Raw genomic sequence first — 17,737 nt, forward strand, 5'->3', positions numbered from 1 at the left:
ATAAACATGGAAAAAGACTCACTTTCACTTCAAGACGATCTAAATGGTCAAAAATGGTTTTGAAATGGTCAAAAGATTCGCAGATGCAGTTTAATGCTGACAAATGTAAGGTTTTGAGGCTAGGTAATGATAATAGAGTTACAAGATACGAGCTAGATGGTGATGAGATTGCAAAGTCGTAATAAGGTATACAGTATAGGACACTGGGATTATAAATCGAAGTGTTAGTCATAAGACACCTGGTGTTGTTCTTCAGCTATATCCTGCTCTAGTTAGAACATAAGAACATAAGAACAAAGGTAACTGCAGAAGGCCTATTGGCCCATATGAGGCAGATCCTATTTATAACCACCCAATCCCACTCATATACATGTCCAACCCACGCTTGAAACAATCGAGGGACCCCACCTCCAGTACGTTACGCGGTAATTGGTTCCACAAATCAACAACCCTGTTACTGAACCAGTATTTACCCAAGTCTTTCCTATATCTAAACTTATCCAATTTATACACATTGTTTCGTGTTCTGTCTTGTGTTGATACTTTTAATACCCTATTAATATCCCCTTTGTTATGTCCATTCACCCACTTGTAAACTTCTATCATGTCACCCCTAACTCTTCGCCTTTCCAGTGAATGCAACTTAAGCTTTGTTAATCTTTCTTCATATGAAAGATTTCTAATTTGGGGAATTAACTTAGCCATCCTACGCTGGACACGTTCAAGTGAATTTATATCCATTCTATAATATGGCGACCAAAACTGAACTGCATAATCTAAATGGGGCCTAACTAGAGCAAGATATAGCTTGAGAACCACACCAGGTGTCTTGTTACTAACGCTGCGATTAATAAATCCAAGTGTCCGATTTGCCTTATTACGAACATTTATGCATTGATCCTTTTGTTTTAAATTCTTATTAATCATAACTCCCAGATCCCTTTCGCAATCTGACTTCGCAATCTCAACACCATCTAGCTCGTATCTTGTAACTCTATCATCATTACCTAACCTCAGAACTTTACATTTATCAGCATTAAACTGCATCTGCCAATCCTTTGACCATTTCAAAACCCTATCTAAATCAACTTGAAGTGATAGCGAGTCCTCCTCCGAATTAATTTCCCTACCGATTTTCGTATCATCGGCAAATTTGCAAATGTTGCTACTCAAACCTGAATCTAAATCATTTATATATATTATAAACAACAGAGGTCCCAGGACAGAGCCTTGAGGCACTCCACTTACAACATTTTCCCACTCTGACTTGATTCCATTTATACTAACTCTCTGTTTCCTTTGGTATAGCCATGCCCTAATCCAGCTTAATATAGCACCCCCAATACCATGAGACTATCTTTTTAATCAGTCTTTCATGTGGCACTGTATCAAAAGCTTTGCTAAAGTCAAGGTACACAACATCACAATCCTTACCACTATCAACTGCCTCAACTATGCTAGAATAAAAAGATAACAAATTTGTTAAACATGAACGGCCATTTATAAAACCATGTTGCGACTCAATTACTAATTTATGTTTTTCAAGATGAAGACGAATTTTATTTGCTATTATAGATTCGAGTAACTTTCCCACAATAGACGTTAGACTAATTGGTCGATAGTTAGACTATAGCTATATAGTCAAGCTATATCTTGCTCTAGTTAGGCCCCATTTAGATCAAGCTATATCTTGCTCTAGTTAGGCCCCATTTAGATTATGCAGTTCAGTTTTGGTCGCCGTATTATAGAATGGATATAAATTCACTTGAACGTGTCCAACGTAGGATTACTAAGTTAATTCCCCAAATTAGAAATCTTTCATATGAAGAAAGATTAACAAAGCTTAAGTTGCATTCACTGGAAAGGCGAAGAGTTAGGGGTACCATGATAGAGGTTTACAAGTGGATGAATGGACATAACAGGGGGGATATTAATAGGGTATTAAAAATATCAACACAAGACAGAACACGAAACAATGGGTATAAATTGGATAAGTTTAGATTTGGGACAGACTTGGGTAAATACTGCTTCAGTAACAGGGTTGTTGATTTGTGGAACCAATTGCCGCGTAACGTGGTGGATGTGGGGTCCCTCGATTGTTTCAACCGCGGGTTGGACAAGTATATGAGTGGGATTGGGTGGTTATAGATAGGAGCTGCCTCGTATGGGCCAATAGGCCTTCTGCAGTTACCTTTGTTAAGAACATAAGAACATAAGAACAAAGGTAACTGCAGAAGGCCTATTGGCCCATACGAGGCAGCTCCTATTCTATAACCACCCAATCCCACTCATATACTTGTCCAACCCGTGCTTGAAACAATCGAGGGACCCCACCTCCACAATGTTACGCGGCAATTGGTTCCACAAATCAACAACCCTGTTACTGAACCAGTATTTACCCAAGTCTTTCCTAAATCTAAACTTATCCAATTTATACCCATTGTTTCGTGTTCTGTCCTGTGTTGATACTTTTAATACCCTACCAATATCCCCCCGGTTATGTCCATTCATCCACTTGTAAACCTCTATCATGTCACCCCTAACTCTTCGCCTTTCCAGTGAATGCAACTTAAGCTTTGTTAATCTTTCTTCATATGAAAGATTTCTAATTTGGGGAATTAACTTAGTCATCCTACGCTGGACACGTTCAAGTGAATTTATATCCATTCTATAATATGGCGACCAAAACTGAACTGCATAATCTAAATGGGGCCTAACTAGAGCAAGATATAGCTTGAGAACCACACCAGGTGTCTTGTTACTAACGCTGCGATTAATAAATCCAAGTGTCCGATTTGCCTTATTACGAACATTTATGCATTGATCCTTTTGTTTTAAATTCTTACTAATCATAACTCCCAGATCCCTTTCGCAATCCGACTTCGCAATCACAACACCATCTAGCTCATATCTTGTAACTCTATCATCATTACCTAACCTCAGAACTTTACATTTATCAGCATTAAACTGCATCTGCCAATCCTTTGACCATTTCAAAACCCTATCTAGATCAACTTGAAGTGATAGTGAGTCCTCCTCCGAATTAATTTCCCTACCGATTTTCGTATCATCGGCAAATTTGCAAATGTTGCTACTCAAACCTGAATCTAAATCATTTATATATATTATAAATAACAGAGGTCCCAGGACAGAGCCTTGAGGCACTCCACTTACAACATTTTCCCACTCTGACTTGATTCCATTTATACTAACTCTCTGTTTCCTTTGGTATAGCCATGCCCTAATCCAGCTTAATATAGCACCCCCAATACCATGAGACTCTATCTTTTTAATCAGTCTTTCATGTGGCACTGTATCAAAAGCTTTGCTAAAGTCAAGGTATACAACATCGCAATCCTTACCACTATCAACTGCCTCAACAATGCTAGAATAAAAAGATAACAAATTTGTTAAACATGAACGGCCATTTATAAAACCATGTTGCGACTCAATTATTAATTTATGTTTTTCAAGATGAAGACGAATTTTATTTGCTATTATAGATTCGAGTAACTTTCCCACAATAGACGTTAGGCTAATTGGTCGATAGTTAGACGCAAGTGATCTATCTCCTTTCTTAAAAACTGGTATCACATTAGCAACTTTCCAAAACTCTGGCACTCTGCCTGACTCTATTGATTTATTAAATATGGTTGACAGTGGGTCACAAAGCTCCTCTTTGCATTCTTTAAGCACCCTGGCAAACACTTCATCCGGCCCTGGGGATTTGTTTGGTTTGAGTTTTACTATTTGTTTAAGAACATCCTCCCTGGTAACTGCTAAACTCGTCAACCTGTCCTCGTCCCCACCCACATAGACTTGTTCGGCTGAAGGCATATTGTTAAGTTCCTCTTTAGTAAATACAGATACAAAATATTTATTAAAAATACTACTCATCTCTTCATCACTATCTGTTATTTGACCTGTCTCAGTTTTTAATGGACCTATCCTTTCCCTAGTCTTAGTACGATATAACTGAAAAAACCCTTTAGGATTTGTCTTTGCTTGCCCTGCTATGCGAACTTCATAGTTTCTTTTTGCTTTCCTTATCTCTTTTTTAACATTTCTAACCAGTTGTACGAATTCCTGTTCTAAAGTGACCTCCCCATTTTTAATTCTTTTGTACCAAGCTCTCTTTTTACCTATAAGGTTCTTCAAATTCTTTGTTATCCACTTTGGGTCATTAGTATTCGATCTATTCAATTTGTATGGTATACTACGTTCCTGTGCTTTGTTTAGAATATTCTTAAATAAGTTATATATTGAATCCACATCGAAATCCCCATTTAAGTCACCTATCGCTGGGTTCATGTCTCGCTCCAAGACCGGCCCACACCCCATACCCAAGACTTTCCAATCAATTTGACCCAAAAAATTTCTTAGGCTATTAAAATCAGCTTTTCGAAAATCTGGCACTTTAACAGAATTTTCTCCTACTGGTCTATTCCATTCTATGCTAAATCTGATTTCTTTGTGATCACTGCTCCCTAGCTCACTCCCTATTTCGATGTCATTAATTTGCGTTTCCCTGTTAGTTAACACTAAATCTAAAATATTATTTTCCCGTGTTGGTTCCTTAATGTGTTGCGTAAGAAAGCAATCGTCAATTAATTCTAGAAAATCTGCTTCACTATTCCCTGTTTTGTTCAACCAGTTTATTCCGCTAAAATTAAAGTCACCCATGACATAAATACTGTTAGATCTAGATGCTCTAGATATTTCATCCCATAGATGCTTTGCTTCCATTCTGTCTAAATTTGGTGGCCTATATATTACTCCTATTATAATATTATTAGCTTTTTCGTTTAATTCAATCCAAATAGTTTCTGTGTGTGGCTCTGTTTTGATTCCCTCTTTGAGACTACATTTCAAATTGTCCCTAACATATATGGCTACTCCACCTCCTCGTCTAATATATCTATCTGTGTGAAATAGTTTAAATCCATATATTTGATATTCAGCTAATAGTTCTCTATTTTCTACATTCATCCACGTTTCGGTAAGTGCAATAATATCTATTTTTTCTGTGCAGACAAGAGCATTTAATTCGTTAATTTTATTTCTTAGACTTCTACTGTTAGAGTAATATACCCTAAGTGAATTGTTATTTTGCGGACCTTCTCTTTCCCTGATCGTTTTGCCAATTCCTTTCTCCCACAAACACATACTTTTATTACCTCCTTCCTCCAAATCAATTCCCATACCTCTATCTACTAACAGTTTAAACCCAAACAAACACCTCTAACCACTTCTTCTAACGAGTTCGCAACAGCAACAACCCCAGCTCTCGATAGATGCACCCCATCACGAGCATACATTTCATTTCTTCCATAGAAGTGTTCCCAGTTGTCTATGAAAGATATTGCATTTGATTTGCAATATCTTTCCAGCCGGCAATTGACACCAAGTGCCCTCGATATCCATTCATTTCCCACTCCCTTTCTTGGAAGAATGCCACATATGATCGGGATTCCTCCCTTGCTCCTAACTAACTCTATGGCTGTTTTATACCTCTGAATCAGTTCCTCACTCCTAACTCGACCAACATCATTTCCTCCCACGCTAATGCAAATAATGGGATTGTTCCCATTACCAGCCATAATATCATTCATGTTGTTTATAATATCACCAATGCCAGCTCCGGGATAGCAAACCCTTAACCTGTTCCCCCTATCTCTAGCACAAAACGTTCTATCCAAATACCTTATCTGGGAATCTCCCACAACTAATGTTTGCTTAGGTACTTCCTTTACTTTCTGAGGGGCCTGCGCTTCCTTTCTCTTCGTTGCTTTCCCTTTTGCGCGATCCACAGTCTCTCCACAGCACTCGTCCTCCAAAACGTCAAATGAATTAGAAGTTGCTATGGCGTTTGAAGGCGGCTTTATCAAAGTCTTCTTAAGGCCCCTGTCTTTCACAACTCTCCAAGACGAGGTCCCTTTACTGCTGGTCTCCTCCTTTGTTACTTCTCGTTGTTCTTTCAGCTGACGCACCTCCTCCCGCAGAAAGTCCAACTCTGTCCTCAGGGACTCTGTTCTTATGTTCTTATGTAGACGCAAGTGATCTATCTCCTTTCTTAAAAACTGGTATCACATTAGCAACTTTCCAAAACTCTGGCACTCTGCCTGACTATTCATTTATTAAATATGGTTGACAGTGGGTCACAAAGTTCCTCTTTGCATTCTTTAAGCACCCTGGCAAACACTTCATCCGGCCCTGGGGATTTGTTTGGTTTGAGTTTTACTATTTGTTTAAGAACATCCTCCCTGGTAATAATATCCCCTTTGTTATGTCTATTCATCCACTTGTAAACCTCTATCATGTCACCCTCTAACTCTTTGCCTTTCCAGTGAATGCAACTTAAGCTTTGTTAATATTTCTTCATATGAGAGATTTCTAATTTGGGGAATTAACTTATCCATCCTACGCTGGACACGTTCAAGTGAATTTATATCCATTCTATAGTACGGCGACCACAACTGAACTGCATAATCTAATAGGGCCTAACCAGAGCTAGATATAGCTGAAGCACAGCTGAACCACACCAGGTGTCTTGTTACTAACGCTTCGATTAATAAATCCCAGTGTCCTATTTACAGTACCTTATTACGAACATTCATGCATTGATCCTTTTGTTTTAAATTCTTACTAATCATAAGTCCCAGATCCTTTTCGCAATTAAACCGACTTCGCAATCTCAACACCATCTAGCTCTTATCTTGTAACTCTATCATCATTACCTAGCCTCAGAACTTTACATTTATCAGCATTAAACTGCATCTCCCAATCCTTTGACCATTTCAAAACCCTATTTAGATCAACTTGAAGTGATAGTGAGTCTTCTTCCGTATTAATTTCCCTACCAATTTTTGTATCATCGGCAAATTTGCAAATGTTGCTACTCAAACCTGAATCTAAATCATTTATATATACAGTATTATAAACAACAGAGGTCCCAGGACAGAGCCTTGAGGCACTCCACTTACAACATTTTCCCACACTGACTTGACTCCATTTATACTAACTCTGTTTCCTTTGGTATAGCCATGCCCTAATCCAGCTTAATATAACACCCCCAATACCATGAGCCTCTATCTTTTTAATCAGTCTTTCATGTGGCACTGTATCAAAAAATAGGGTCCATTTAAATTATGCAGTTCAGTTTTGGTCACTGTACTATAGAATGGATATAAATTCACTATAAGTGTCCACCGTAGGGTGACAAAGCTAATTCCCCAAATTAGAAACTTGTCATATGAAGAAAGATAGACAAAGCTTAAATTACATTATCTAGAAAGGCAAAGAATTAGGGGTGACATGATAAAGGTGTACAAGTGTATGAAGGGATATCACAAAGAGGGATATTAATAGGGCCAAACAAGATACTGATAAACTGATGAACACCACCAGGTGTCCCATTACTAACACTTCAATAAATAAATCCCTGTGTCCTATTTGCCTATTACAAACATTTATGCACTGATTTTTTTGTTTTAAATTCTTACTAATCATAACTCCCAGATTCCTTTCGCAACCCGACTTTGCAATCTCAACACCATCTAGCTCGTATCTTGCAATTCTAATTGTCATTACCTAGCCTAGCTAATTACTTTACATTACATTACCTAGCTAATATCCCTCTTTTCACACTAGAGATGCTATACCGATGATGACACTTTTCAAAACGCTTGTGCTCTCTAGAGTGGAGTACTGCTGCACAATGACAGCCCCTTTCAAAGCTGGAGAAATTGCTGACCTGGAGCGCATTCCAGAGATCCTTTACTGCTAGAATCCACTCAGTAAAACACCTAAACTATTGGGACCGACTAAAGAGCCTAAATCTGTACTCCCTTGAGCACAGGCGGGAGAGATACATAATAATTTACACATGGAAAATATTAGCGGGGCTGGTCCCAAACCTGCACACAGGCATAACATCACATGAGACCAGAAGACATGGCAGGATGTGCAGAATACCCCCGTTGAAAAGCGGAGGTGCAACAGGTACTCTGAGAGAGAACTCTATCAACATCAGAGGCCCGAGACTGTTCAACACGCTTCCGCTACACATAAGGGGCATAACTGGCAATCCCCTCACAGTGTTCAAGACAGAACTGGATAAGCACCTCCAAAGGATACCTGATCAACCAGGCTGTGACTCATAAGACAGGCTGCGAGCAGCCGCGTCCAACAGCCTGGTTGATCAGTCCAGCAACCAGGAGGCCTGGTCGACGACCGGGCCGCGGGGACGCTAAGCCCCGGAAGCACCTCAAGGTAACCTCAAGACAAGGCAAGGTAGCCTAGCTTATTACCTAGCCTTCTCATCTTTATCTAGCCTTATCATCATTACCTAACCTTATCATAATTATGAGCCATTATTTTGTAATAGTGGTTGAGTAACTGACAGACAGGATCTTCCCGCTCTAAACCCATATTGTCCTGGGTTGTGTAGTTCATTATTTTTCAATAAAACTAGAAATTTAATTCCTAATCTTGCATGGCATTTTTGCACAGATTTAGTTTGATTCTGGGGATATCAGAGATATTTATTTCTGGTGTGGAGCTCACTGGTTCTATTACACCTATCAAGGAAAAGTTTCAGATCAAGATTAACATTTAGGAACAAGGTTTTGTACATGTAGATAGCAAACGAGAATGTGTGAAGCGAGTGTATGTTTAGCACAATAAGGGACTTATACAAAGGGGGGGGGGGGGGTGTCTGAAGACAGAGCTTGTTATAGTTATAATGGGACATTTTTGCCGAGTGATGATGGGCTTGGACATCTTAATACTTTCCAGTGTTGTATTGCTGTTTGGGTCAACCCATGTGTTGCGTTTCCACAATGGTCGCCCAAGTTAAAATCGGCGAACACCGATTTTAACGTTAAAAATTTCCCTATAGATATGAAGTCCCCATGGCGCAGTGGTAAAACACTAATTTAAATGATAAAAAACTTTTGATTTTTTGTTTAAAAAGTTATCAAGATGTTTTCAACATTATTCTTGAGGCGTTCACCGATTTTAACTTGGGTGACCGTTGTAGAAATGCAACACATAGGTTAACCCAATTGACAATCTGGTCAGATTCTATCAAGGGTTCAACCATTTCCATTACCAGTCTCTACTCATGAAAAACTGATATACTGGCATTCCTACTCACCTCGCATGTCAATCTTTACAACATATATCCTCGTGTAGTGAGAGTAACTGGGCAAGAAGCCCCTGCGTTCACCACCATCCTTCTTTCTGATATTAGGTGCAGTTTGCATGAAGGGTTTGTCCTCCCGTTGACTGCACCAGTGCAGATGTTGGTAGACGCGTTTATGTTGAGGATGCTCGGAGTTTCAAAGGTACTTGTTGCGTTGTGCAGTAGATAGAGGAGCGGCGACTAAAACAAGAAGTGTGTGTTTGAGGGAGACTTGCCGCACCGCAGGGCAGTATGTTATGTTTATGGAGTCAGCTGATCCATGGGATACAAGACACTCTGTACATTGACAACATCGCACACAAATACTTTTACCACTTCGAACACCAGCTTTGGACGTTTCGCATATGTTTACGTGTTCAATACTAAAACGACAATATATTGTTATTAACAATTAAAATCTTCTACTTAACAGGCATATAGTTATTAAATGAAGTTTAGTGATGTGATGGACATAATCCAGGCTTGGTAAGGACGCCGCCCGCCAGCGTAAACACAACACACCCGAATGCCCACAAACACGATACAACGCACAAAACATAGCCCTTTTGTCAGTTTTTGGATAAACTTCTTTTACATTTATTATGTGATAGATATACTTGTATATAATAATAACTATTATAGGTAAGCGCCTAATATGTATATATTAATCGATAAAAACGAAATCAGAATCCACACGCCTGTCTTTATATGTCTTTTGTGTAAAAGTATTTTGGGCGCTCATATATTTGTGCGCTAGCTTGCGTTCACAACTGTTCTATAATAATAATAATAATAATAATAATAATAATTTTTATTTAGGCAAAGGTACATACATAAAGAGATTTTACAAAGTTTGTTGGCTTTATAGATAGGAGCTAGTACATACAATGCCTAAAGCCACTATTACGCAAAGCGTTTCGGGCAGGAAAAAACACTACTGACTAAAGCTTAAAACTAATGGGTAAAAAGAAAAAAATGCGTTGAGTACAAATAAAAATAGAGGTAAAAGAGGGGGGAACATTGTTGAAAAAACAGCACAAATACAATTACAAATTATTACAGAAAATTACATTAAAACAGCGTTGATTTGTAAAACAAAAAAAAGACAAAAAACATACATGGGTTGACAATAGAGAGGTAAGGTAGGTTACAGGGAATTTATTAGGTATAGCTTCGTTTTTAACTTAAACTGGTTGAGAGAGGTACTGTCTTTAACATGGTTGGGAAGGTCATTCCACATCCTGGGCCCCTTGATTTGTAGAGCATTTCTAGTTTGATTAAGTCGTACTCTAGGAATATCAAAACTGTATTTATTTCTGGTGTGGTGCTCATGGGTTCTGTTACAACCTTCTATGAAGCTTTTAAGATCAGGATTGGCATTACAATTTAGCGTTTTGTATATGTATAGTACACATGAGAGAATGTGCAGTGACTTAATGTCTAACATATTCAGGGATTTGAATAGGGGTACCGAATGATGTCTGGGGCCAGAATTGGATATTGTCCTAATAGCAGCTTTGTGTTGAGTAATTAGAGGACGTAAGTGATTTTGGGTAGTAGAGCCCCAAGCACAAATACCATAGTTGAGACATGGATAGATAAGGGAGTAATAGAGAGTCACCAGGGCAGGGCGTGGTACATAATATCTGATCTTAGAAAGAATGCCCACAGTTTTTGAAACTTTTTTTGATACGTTTAGAATGTGTCCCTGGAAATTCAGCTTGTGGTCAATGAGAATGCCAAGGAATTTGCCATCTAATTTGTTACAAATTTGGGTATTGTTTATTTTGAGATTTATTTGATTAGAGGATTTATTGCCAAACAGAATATAGAAAGTTTTGTCAATGTTAAGGGTGAGTTTGTTGGCAGTTAGCCACAGATGGACTTTATTTAGCTCAGTATTTACTGTGGCATTTAGAGCAAGGGGATCAGGACTGGAGTAAATGAAGGTTGTGTCGTCAGCAAATAGGATTGGTTTGAGGTGTTGGGAGGCATTTGGAAGGTCATTAATGTAGATGAGAAAGAGGAGAGGGCCTTTAAGTATGCTGCCCTGGGGAACACCAATGTTGATGGGTAGGGTGGGCGAAATTGTATTATTCACAGAAACACATTGGAGCCTGTCAGTAAGGTAGGATTTGAGGTATTGTAGGGAGTGTCCTCTGACACCATAATGATGTAATTTAAGAAGAAGGTTTTGGTGGTTGACAGTATCGAAAGCTTTACGCAGGTCCACAAATAACCCAACAGGGAACTCATTTTTATCAAGAGCTGTATGAATCGAGTTAAGCATACTAATAAGTGCATCGTTAGTGCTTTTTTTGGGTCTGAAGCCATATTGGCAAGGGCTAAGTATATTGAGTTTGGCTAGATATGAGTAAAGCTGCTTATAGATTAGTTTTTCAAAAATTTTTGACAAGTTTGGCAGGATTGATATAGGTCTGTAGTTGTTAACATCTGTGAGATCACCACATTTGTGGACAGGCGTTACTCTCGCTTTTTTTAGAATATCTGGAAAGGTTTGGAGTTCAAGTGACTTGTTGAAGAGCAAAGCAATAGCAGGGGCTAAAGATCTGGAGGCTTTTTTGTAGATTAAAGTTGGTATCTCCTCAAGGGCACCAGACTTGGTTTTAAGGGAAAGGATTATCTCATTGACGTCAATGGAATTAATAGGCTTTAGGTACAGAGTCTGGGGATAGTTCCCTGTAAGATAGTCCTTAATGTCAGTACTGGAAGATGGAATATCATTAGCAAGGGATGAACCAATGGAAGAGAAGAACCTATTGAACTCAATAGCAGAATCAGAGGCTGAAAGCTGACCATCGTTATTAGACAGGAGAGTCGGTTTGTTATTTAAAGACTTTTTTGATCCCAATATTTGTGAAATTGTTCTCCATGTTTGTTTAATGTTGCTCTTTATTTGGGTAAATTTATCTTCGTAGTATTTAGTTTTGGCTCGTCTAATTATCTTAGATAGCAATAATGAGTAATTCTTTGAGAATTCTTTGGAGACAATCCCTAACCTATACTTTTTCTCAAGGTCATGTTTTTTATTAATAGATTTAAGTATTCTCTTTGTAAGCCAGGGATTGTTAAGCCTTTTGGTTGTGACTTGTTTTGTAAGCATAGGACAGTGGGTATTATAAAGGCTAAGAGTTATTTGAAGAAAAGATTGAACTGCTAGGTTGATGTCCTCTATGTTACCTAACTCGGACTCCCAGTTGACATTATCAGTAGCAGTTATAAAATTGTCTATAGCAGTTTCATTGTGTAGTCTAAAACGTATCTCTCTTGACTCAAGAGGTGGTTTGCTAATGTTAGTTAAGAGAAATGTGGGGTAATGGTCTGTAGTGCTATCGGTGATTATACCTGAAGTAAGCGGAGAGGTTATATTTGTCCAGATGTGATCAAGAGTCGTGGCAGTGCTATCAGTGATTCTAGTAGGTCTAGTGATTAAGGGTATGAGGAAGCAGGAATTCATACAGTTGAGGAAGCTAACAGCAGTAGGGTGTTCTGGCTCGCAGAGGTCAATATTAAAGTCCCCTGCGATAATTAGGTGGTTTTTGTTCAGTCTGTTATCAAGTATTAGATTTCTAAGGTTTGAGTTGAATTCGGACACATCAGTGTTAGGAATTCTATAAACTGCACCCACAGACAGGATAGACTCGGCACCCTTGACTCTGAAGCTGGCAAAGATATACTCCCCATACAAGCCAACAAGCATTATTATTATTATTAATATTATTTTTTAGATATATACAAGAGTTGTTACATTCTTGTACAGCCACTAGTACGCGAAGCGTTTCGGGCAAGTCCCTGGAATACGATCCCCGCCGCGATTAATCGTTTTTACAACCAAGTTCCCATTTTACTGTTGAGTTAAACAGAGGCGGGGTTAAGGATTTGCGCCCAGTAAATCCTCCCCGGCCAGGATACGAATATTATTATTATTAACATCTTTATTGAAAAAAGTAATTACAATTTTGCCTAATCTGAGGATTTTGATAAAGTCTTATTAAAGTGAGGATAATGCTGGTATTCACTGTCACGCAGGACAGAGGGTCGTACATAAGACAATAGGTCTAAACTTTAATTTACAAAAAAGCCTCCAGATCTTTAGCCCCTGCTATTGCATTGCTCTTCAACAAGTCACTTGAACTCCAAACCTTTCCAGATATTCTAAAAAAAAAAAACGAGAGGAACCCCTATCCACAAATGTGGTGATCTCACAGATGTGAACAACTACAGACCTATATCAATCCTGCCTAACTTGTCATAAATAATTGAAAAACTAATCTACAAGCAGCTTTACTCTTATCTAGCCAAACACAATATACTTAGTTAGCTCTTGTCAATATGACTTCAGATCCAAAAAAAGCCCTAACGATGCACTTATTAGTATGATTAACTTGATTCATGCAGCTCTTGATAAAAATGAGTGCCCTGTTGGGTAATTTGTGGACCTGCCTAAGGCTTTTGACACTGTCAACCACCGAAACCTTCTTCTTAAATTACATCATTATGGAGTCAGAGGACACTCCCTGCAATACCTCAAGTCTTACCTTACTGACAGGCTCCAGTATGTTTCTGTGAATAATTCAATTTCTGCGGGTGGAAGAAAATGCTCACTGAGTGGGGGACTTGTTTATTTTATAATAATAATAATTATTTAAAACAAATAATTAATTAATAATAGTCATAATTAATGATTTAATTGATAATCCTTAAATGAGGAAGCCTAGTAGCTCATTATAACGAATAAATAGATGAATAAAGTGGAATTAATTATGGTGACTAATAATGATTAGTGAATAACCATAAATTATTATACAGAAATAAAATTATTGGATAGCCGTTATAATGATTAAATCAAATACAATGAAGAGAGATCTCGTATTCTTGGCTTATCACTTTGGGGGTTCCGTCGGAGCACCCCCAATCCCGTGAGGGCCAACACCACGGAACCCCCACCCCCTAAGGGCGAGCAGAAGCTGGCTGCTATAACAAATTAGCACTTATTACAAAAGCTACAATCCTTTCCCCAATTACAGGTAATACTCTTCTCATCTTATTGGAGGGAGCTGAGGTGTAATCACCATATAAGCAAGCGATATGAGCAATAGGGAACAGTACAATTTCCACAGTCAACAATGTAGCACTCGGCGTGTACAGTTCTAATTGACCCAAGTCGACGCTGCAGCTTTGACACAGAGCAGACAGCAGACTACGACCGCATGGAGCCGCCACGCTCTCGCTCGCCGAGTTCAGACACACAATTCCTAATTGAGCCACCACGCTCTCCCACATAGAGCTCCACGACTCCGGCCTCACTCAGCTCTGCTCCAGGCTTCGTCTCAACGTCTACGACACTGCTGTATCCAGGACTACTAAATAAATATGAAACTCGCTAAACACTGTGTATCTAATAAATCCAACAACGTAACATAATCGTACGTTACATTGGTGACCCAAGAGAGTTTCAACGATACATAGCCACGATGGACTAAAACATGGATTTTCACTGGACCTCTACTGCTGCTACTTGCTGTGGACCGCAGCCACCTGTCATGGAACGTTGCCAACACCCTCGCCACAGCTATGATTTCCATCGCGACCATCTCTGCATTTTCATCTACTATGGCGTGCTGCTCCACGATCGTTACTCATTCATCTGACTCCTCAACAATGATTACATCATGTAGGATCTACAGCCTGTCCTGACGACTCTCCGTCGCTGCCAGGGCACTGCTTGTCCTACTGGGACGCCCACGACAGCTGCTCTGTCATCAGTTTCATCTACACGTTCACTGCATTCTGATACTCTGCCGACTCAAGCACCTTGTGCAGTACAGGACTTACAGCTTGCATTTCCGACTCTTCGTCGCCTCCAGGACAATTCAGCTTTAGCAGTGATTTCCTCGTTGTCCTACCTACGTGCCTACATTACCTCCTATTGTCCTAGTGCCCGAGCCCATCTGCCCCGGATCTAAATGCTCCACCAGCGACCCAAGGACGCAACAATCATGCACATTCTTCTCTCCTGCTACACCGAGCTTGTCTACATACTGCCTGTATCTTTTGGTACCAGACTACATGCTCCACAGCGACCCAGGGAACAGTAGCCTTATATTTTTTATTGTATTGCTTTTCTTCCATTCCCTGGCAGGGAAGTCCTGTAGCGAGTAAGCTTATACTCGCTCCATTATCTCATTATCTGAATAGCATAACTAATTAGCACTTATTACAAAAGCTACAATCCTTTCCCCAATTACAGGTAATACTCTTCTCATCTTGTTGGAGGGAGCTGAGGTGTAATCACCATATAAGCAAGCGATATGAGCAATAGCGAACAGTACAATTTCCACAGTCAACAATGTAGCACTAGGCGTGTACAGTTCTAATCGACCCAAGACGCTGCAGCTTCGACACAGAGCAGACAGCAGACTACGACCGCATCGAGCCGCCACGCTCTCGCTCCCCGAGTTCAGACACTCACAATTCCTAATTGAGCCACCACGTTCTCCCACATAGAGCTCCACGACTCCGGCCTCACTCAGCTCTGCTCCAGGCTTCGTCTCAACGTCTACAACACTGCTGTATCCAGGACTACTAAATAAATATGAAAATTACTAAACACTGTGTATCTAATCAACCCAACAACGTAACATACCTGTACGTTACAAAATAAATCTAAGGATAAACAATACCCAATTTGTAACAAAATAGATGGCAAATTCTTTGGCGTTCTCATTGACCAGAAGCTGAATTTCCAGGGACACATTCTAAATATATATAAAAAAAAAGTTTCAAAAACTGTTGGCATTCTTTCTAAGATCAGATATTATGTACCTCCCCCTGCCCTAGTGACGCTCTATTACTCCCTCATCTATTCATATCTCAACTATAAATAAATAATAAATAAATGTTTATTTAGGTAAGGTACATACATACAAGAGATTTTACAAAGATTGATCGATTTATAGATAGAGCTAGTACATACAATGCCTAAAGCCACTATTACGCAAAGCGTTTCGGGCATGAAAAACATTAATGACTAAAGCATAATACTAATTGAGTATAAAGTATAAAATGTGTTGAGAACAAATAAAAATAAAGATAATAAAGGGGAAAACATGGCTGAAAAAGCAGCACAAATACAATTAGGTCGACAAACAGCGTTGTTTAAAAAAACAGACATATGGGTTGACAATATAGGGGTAAGGTAGGTTACAAGGAATTTATTAGGTAGTGCTTCGTTTTTATCTTAAACTGGTTGAGAGAGGTACAGGCTTTAACATGGTAATCATCTTGAGGTTATCTTGAGATGATTTCGAGGCTTTTTAGTGTCCCCGCGGCCCGGTCCTCGACCAGGCCTCCACCCCCAGGAAGCAGCCCGTGACAGCTGACTAACTCCCAGGTACCTATTTACTGCTAGGTAACTGGGGCATTCAGGGTGAAAGAAACTTTGCCCATTTGTTTCTGCCTCGTGCGGGAATCGAACCCGCGCCACAGAATTACGAGTCCTGCGCGCTATCCACCAGGCTACGAGGCCCAACCAGGCCCTTCCTGGTTGGGAAGGTCATTCCACATTCTGGGTCCCTTGATTTGTAGAGCATTTCTAGTTTGATTAAGTCGTACTCTTGGAATATCAAAACTGTATTTATTTCTGGTGTGGCGCTCATGGGTTCTGTTACAACCTTCAATGAAGCTTTTGAGGTCAGGATTGGCATTACAGTTCAGCGTTTTATATATAAATAAATAAATAAATAAATGTTTATTTAGGTAAGGTACATACATACAAGAGATTTTACAAAGTTTGTTGGATTAATAGATAGAGCTAGTACATACAATGCCTAAAGCCACTATTACGCAAAGCGTTTCGGGCAGGAAAAACAATAATGACTAAAGCTTAATACTAATGGGTATAAAGAATAAAATGTGTTGAGAACAAATAAAAATAGAGATAAAAGAGGGGTGAACATGGCTGAAAAAGCAGCACAAATACAATTACAAATTATTACAGACAATTACATTCAAACAGCGTTGTTTTGAAAAAAAACAGACATGGGTTGACAACAGAGGGGTAAGGTAGGTTACAGGGAATTTATTAGATAGTGCTTCGTTTTTATCTTAAACTGGTTGAGAGAGGTACAGTCCTTAACTTGGTTGGGAAGGTCATTCCACATTCTGGGTCCCTTGATTTGAAGAGCATTTCTAGTTTGATTAAGTCGTACTCTAGGTTAGTTAGTTAGTTTAGTTCATTTATTATGCACCCCATACCCATCTTGTGGGCGGTAGTGGAAAGGGTTGCAGAGGCACATAATGGGCTCAGGCACTGAACCCCACAACTCATTTATACTTAGCCAAACTCAATATACTTAGCCCTTATACTTATACTTATACTTAGCCCTTATAGCCCTTATACTTAGCCAAACTCAATATACTTAGCCCTTGCCAATATGGCTTCAGGCCCAAAAAAAGCACTAACGATGCACTTATTAGTATGCTTAACTCGATTCATACAGCTCTTGATAAAAATGAGTTCCCTGTTGGGTT

The 17,737-nt window shown here is 39.2% G+C and overlaps 1 long non-coding RNA gene across 1 annotated transcript in view; it reads right to left on the minus strand.

The window, feature by feature from the left end:
* The window catches only part of LOC138353539 (uncharacterized), a 95,979-nt gene extending 86,489 nt beyond the window's left edge, over positions 1 to 9,490 (minus strand). The window contains exon 1 of the long non-coding RNA XR_011223205.1: positions 9,158 to 9,490. This is a non-coding gene — a long non-coding RNA (uncharacterized lncRNA). The remainder of the gene's footprint in view (positions 1 to 9,157) is intronic.
* Between the last annotated feature and the right edge of the window lie 8,247 nt (positions 9,491 to 17,737).

Source organism: Procambarus clarkii, chromosome 58, assembly GCF_040958095.1.
Source record: "Procambarus clarkii isolate CNS0578487 chromosome 58, FALCON_Pclarkii_2.0, whole genome shotgun sequence".
Classification (NCBI taxonomy): Eukaryota; Metazoa; Arthropoda; class Malacostraca; order Decapoda; family Cambaridae; genus Procambarus; species Procambarus clarkii.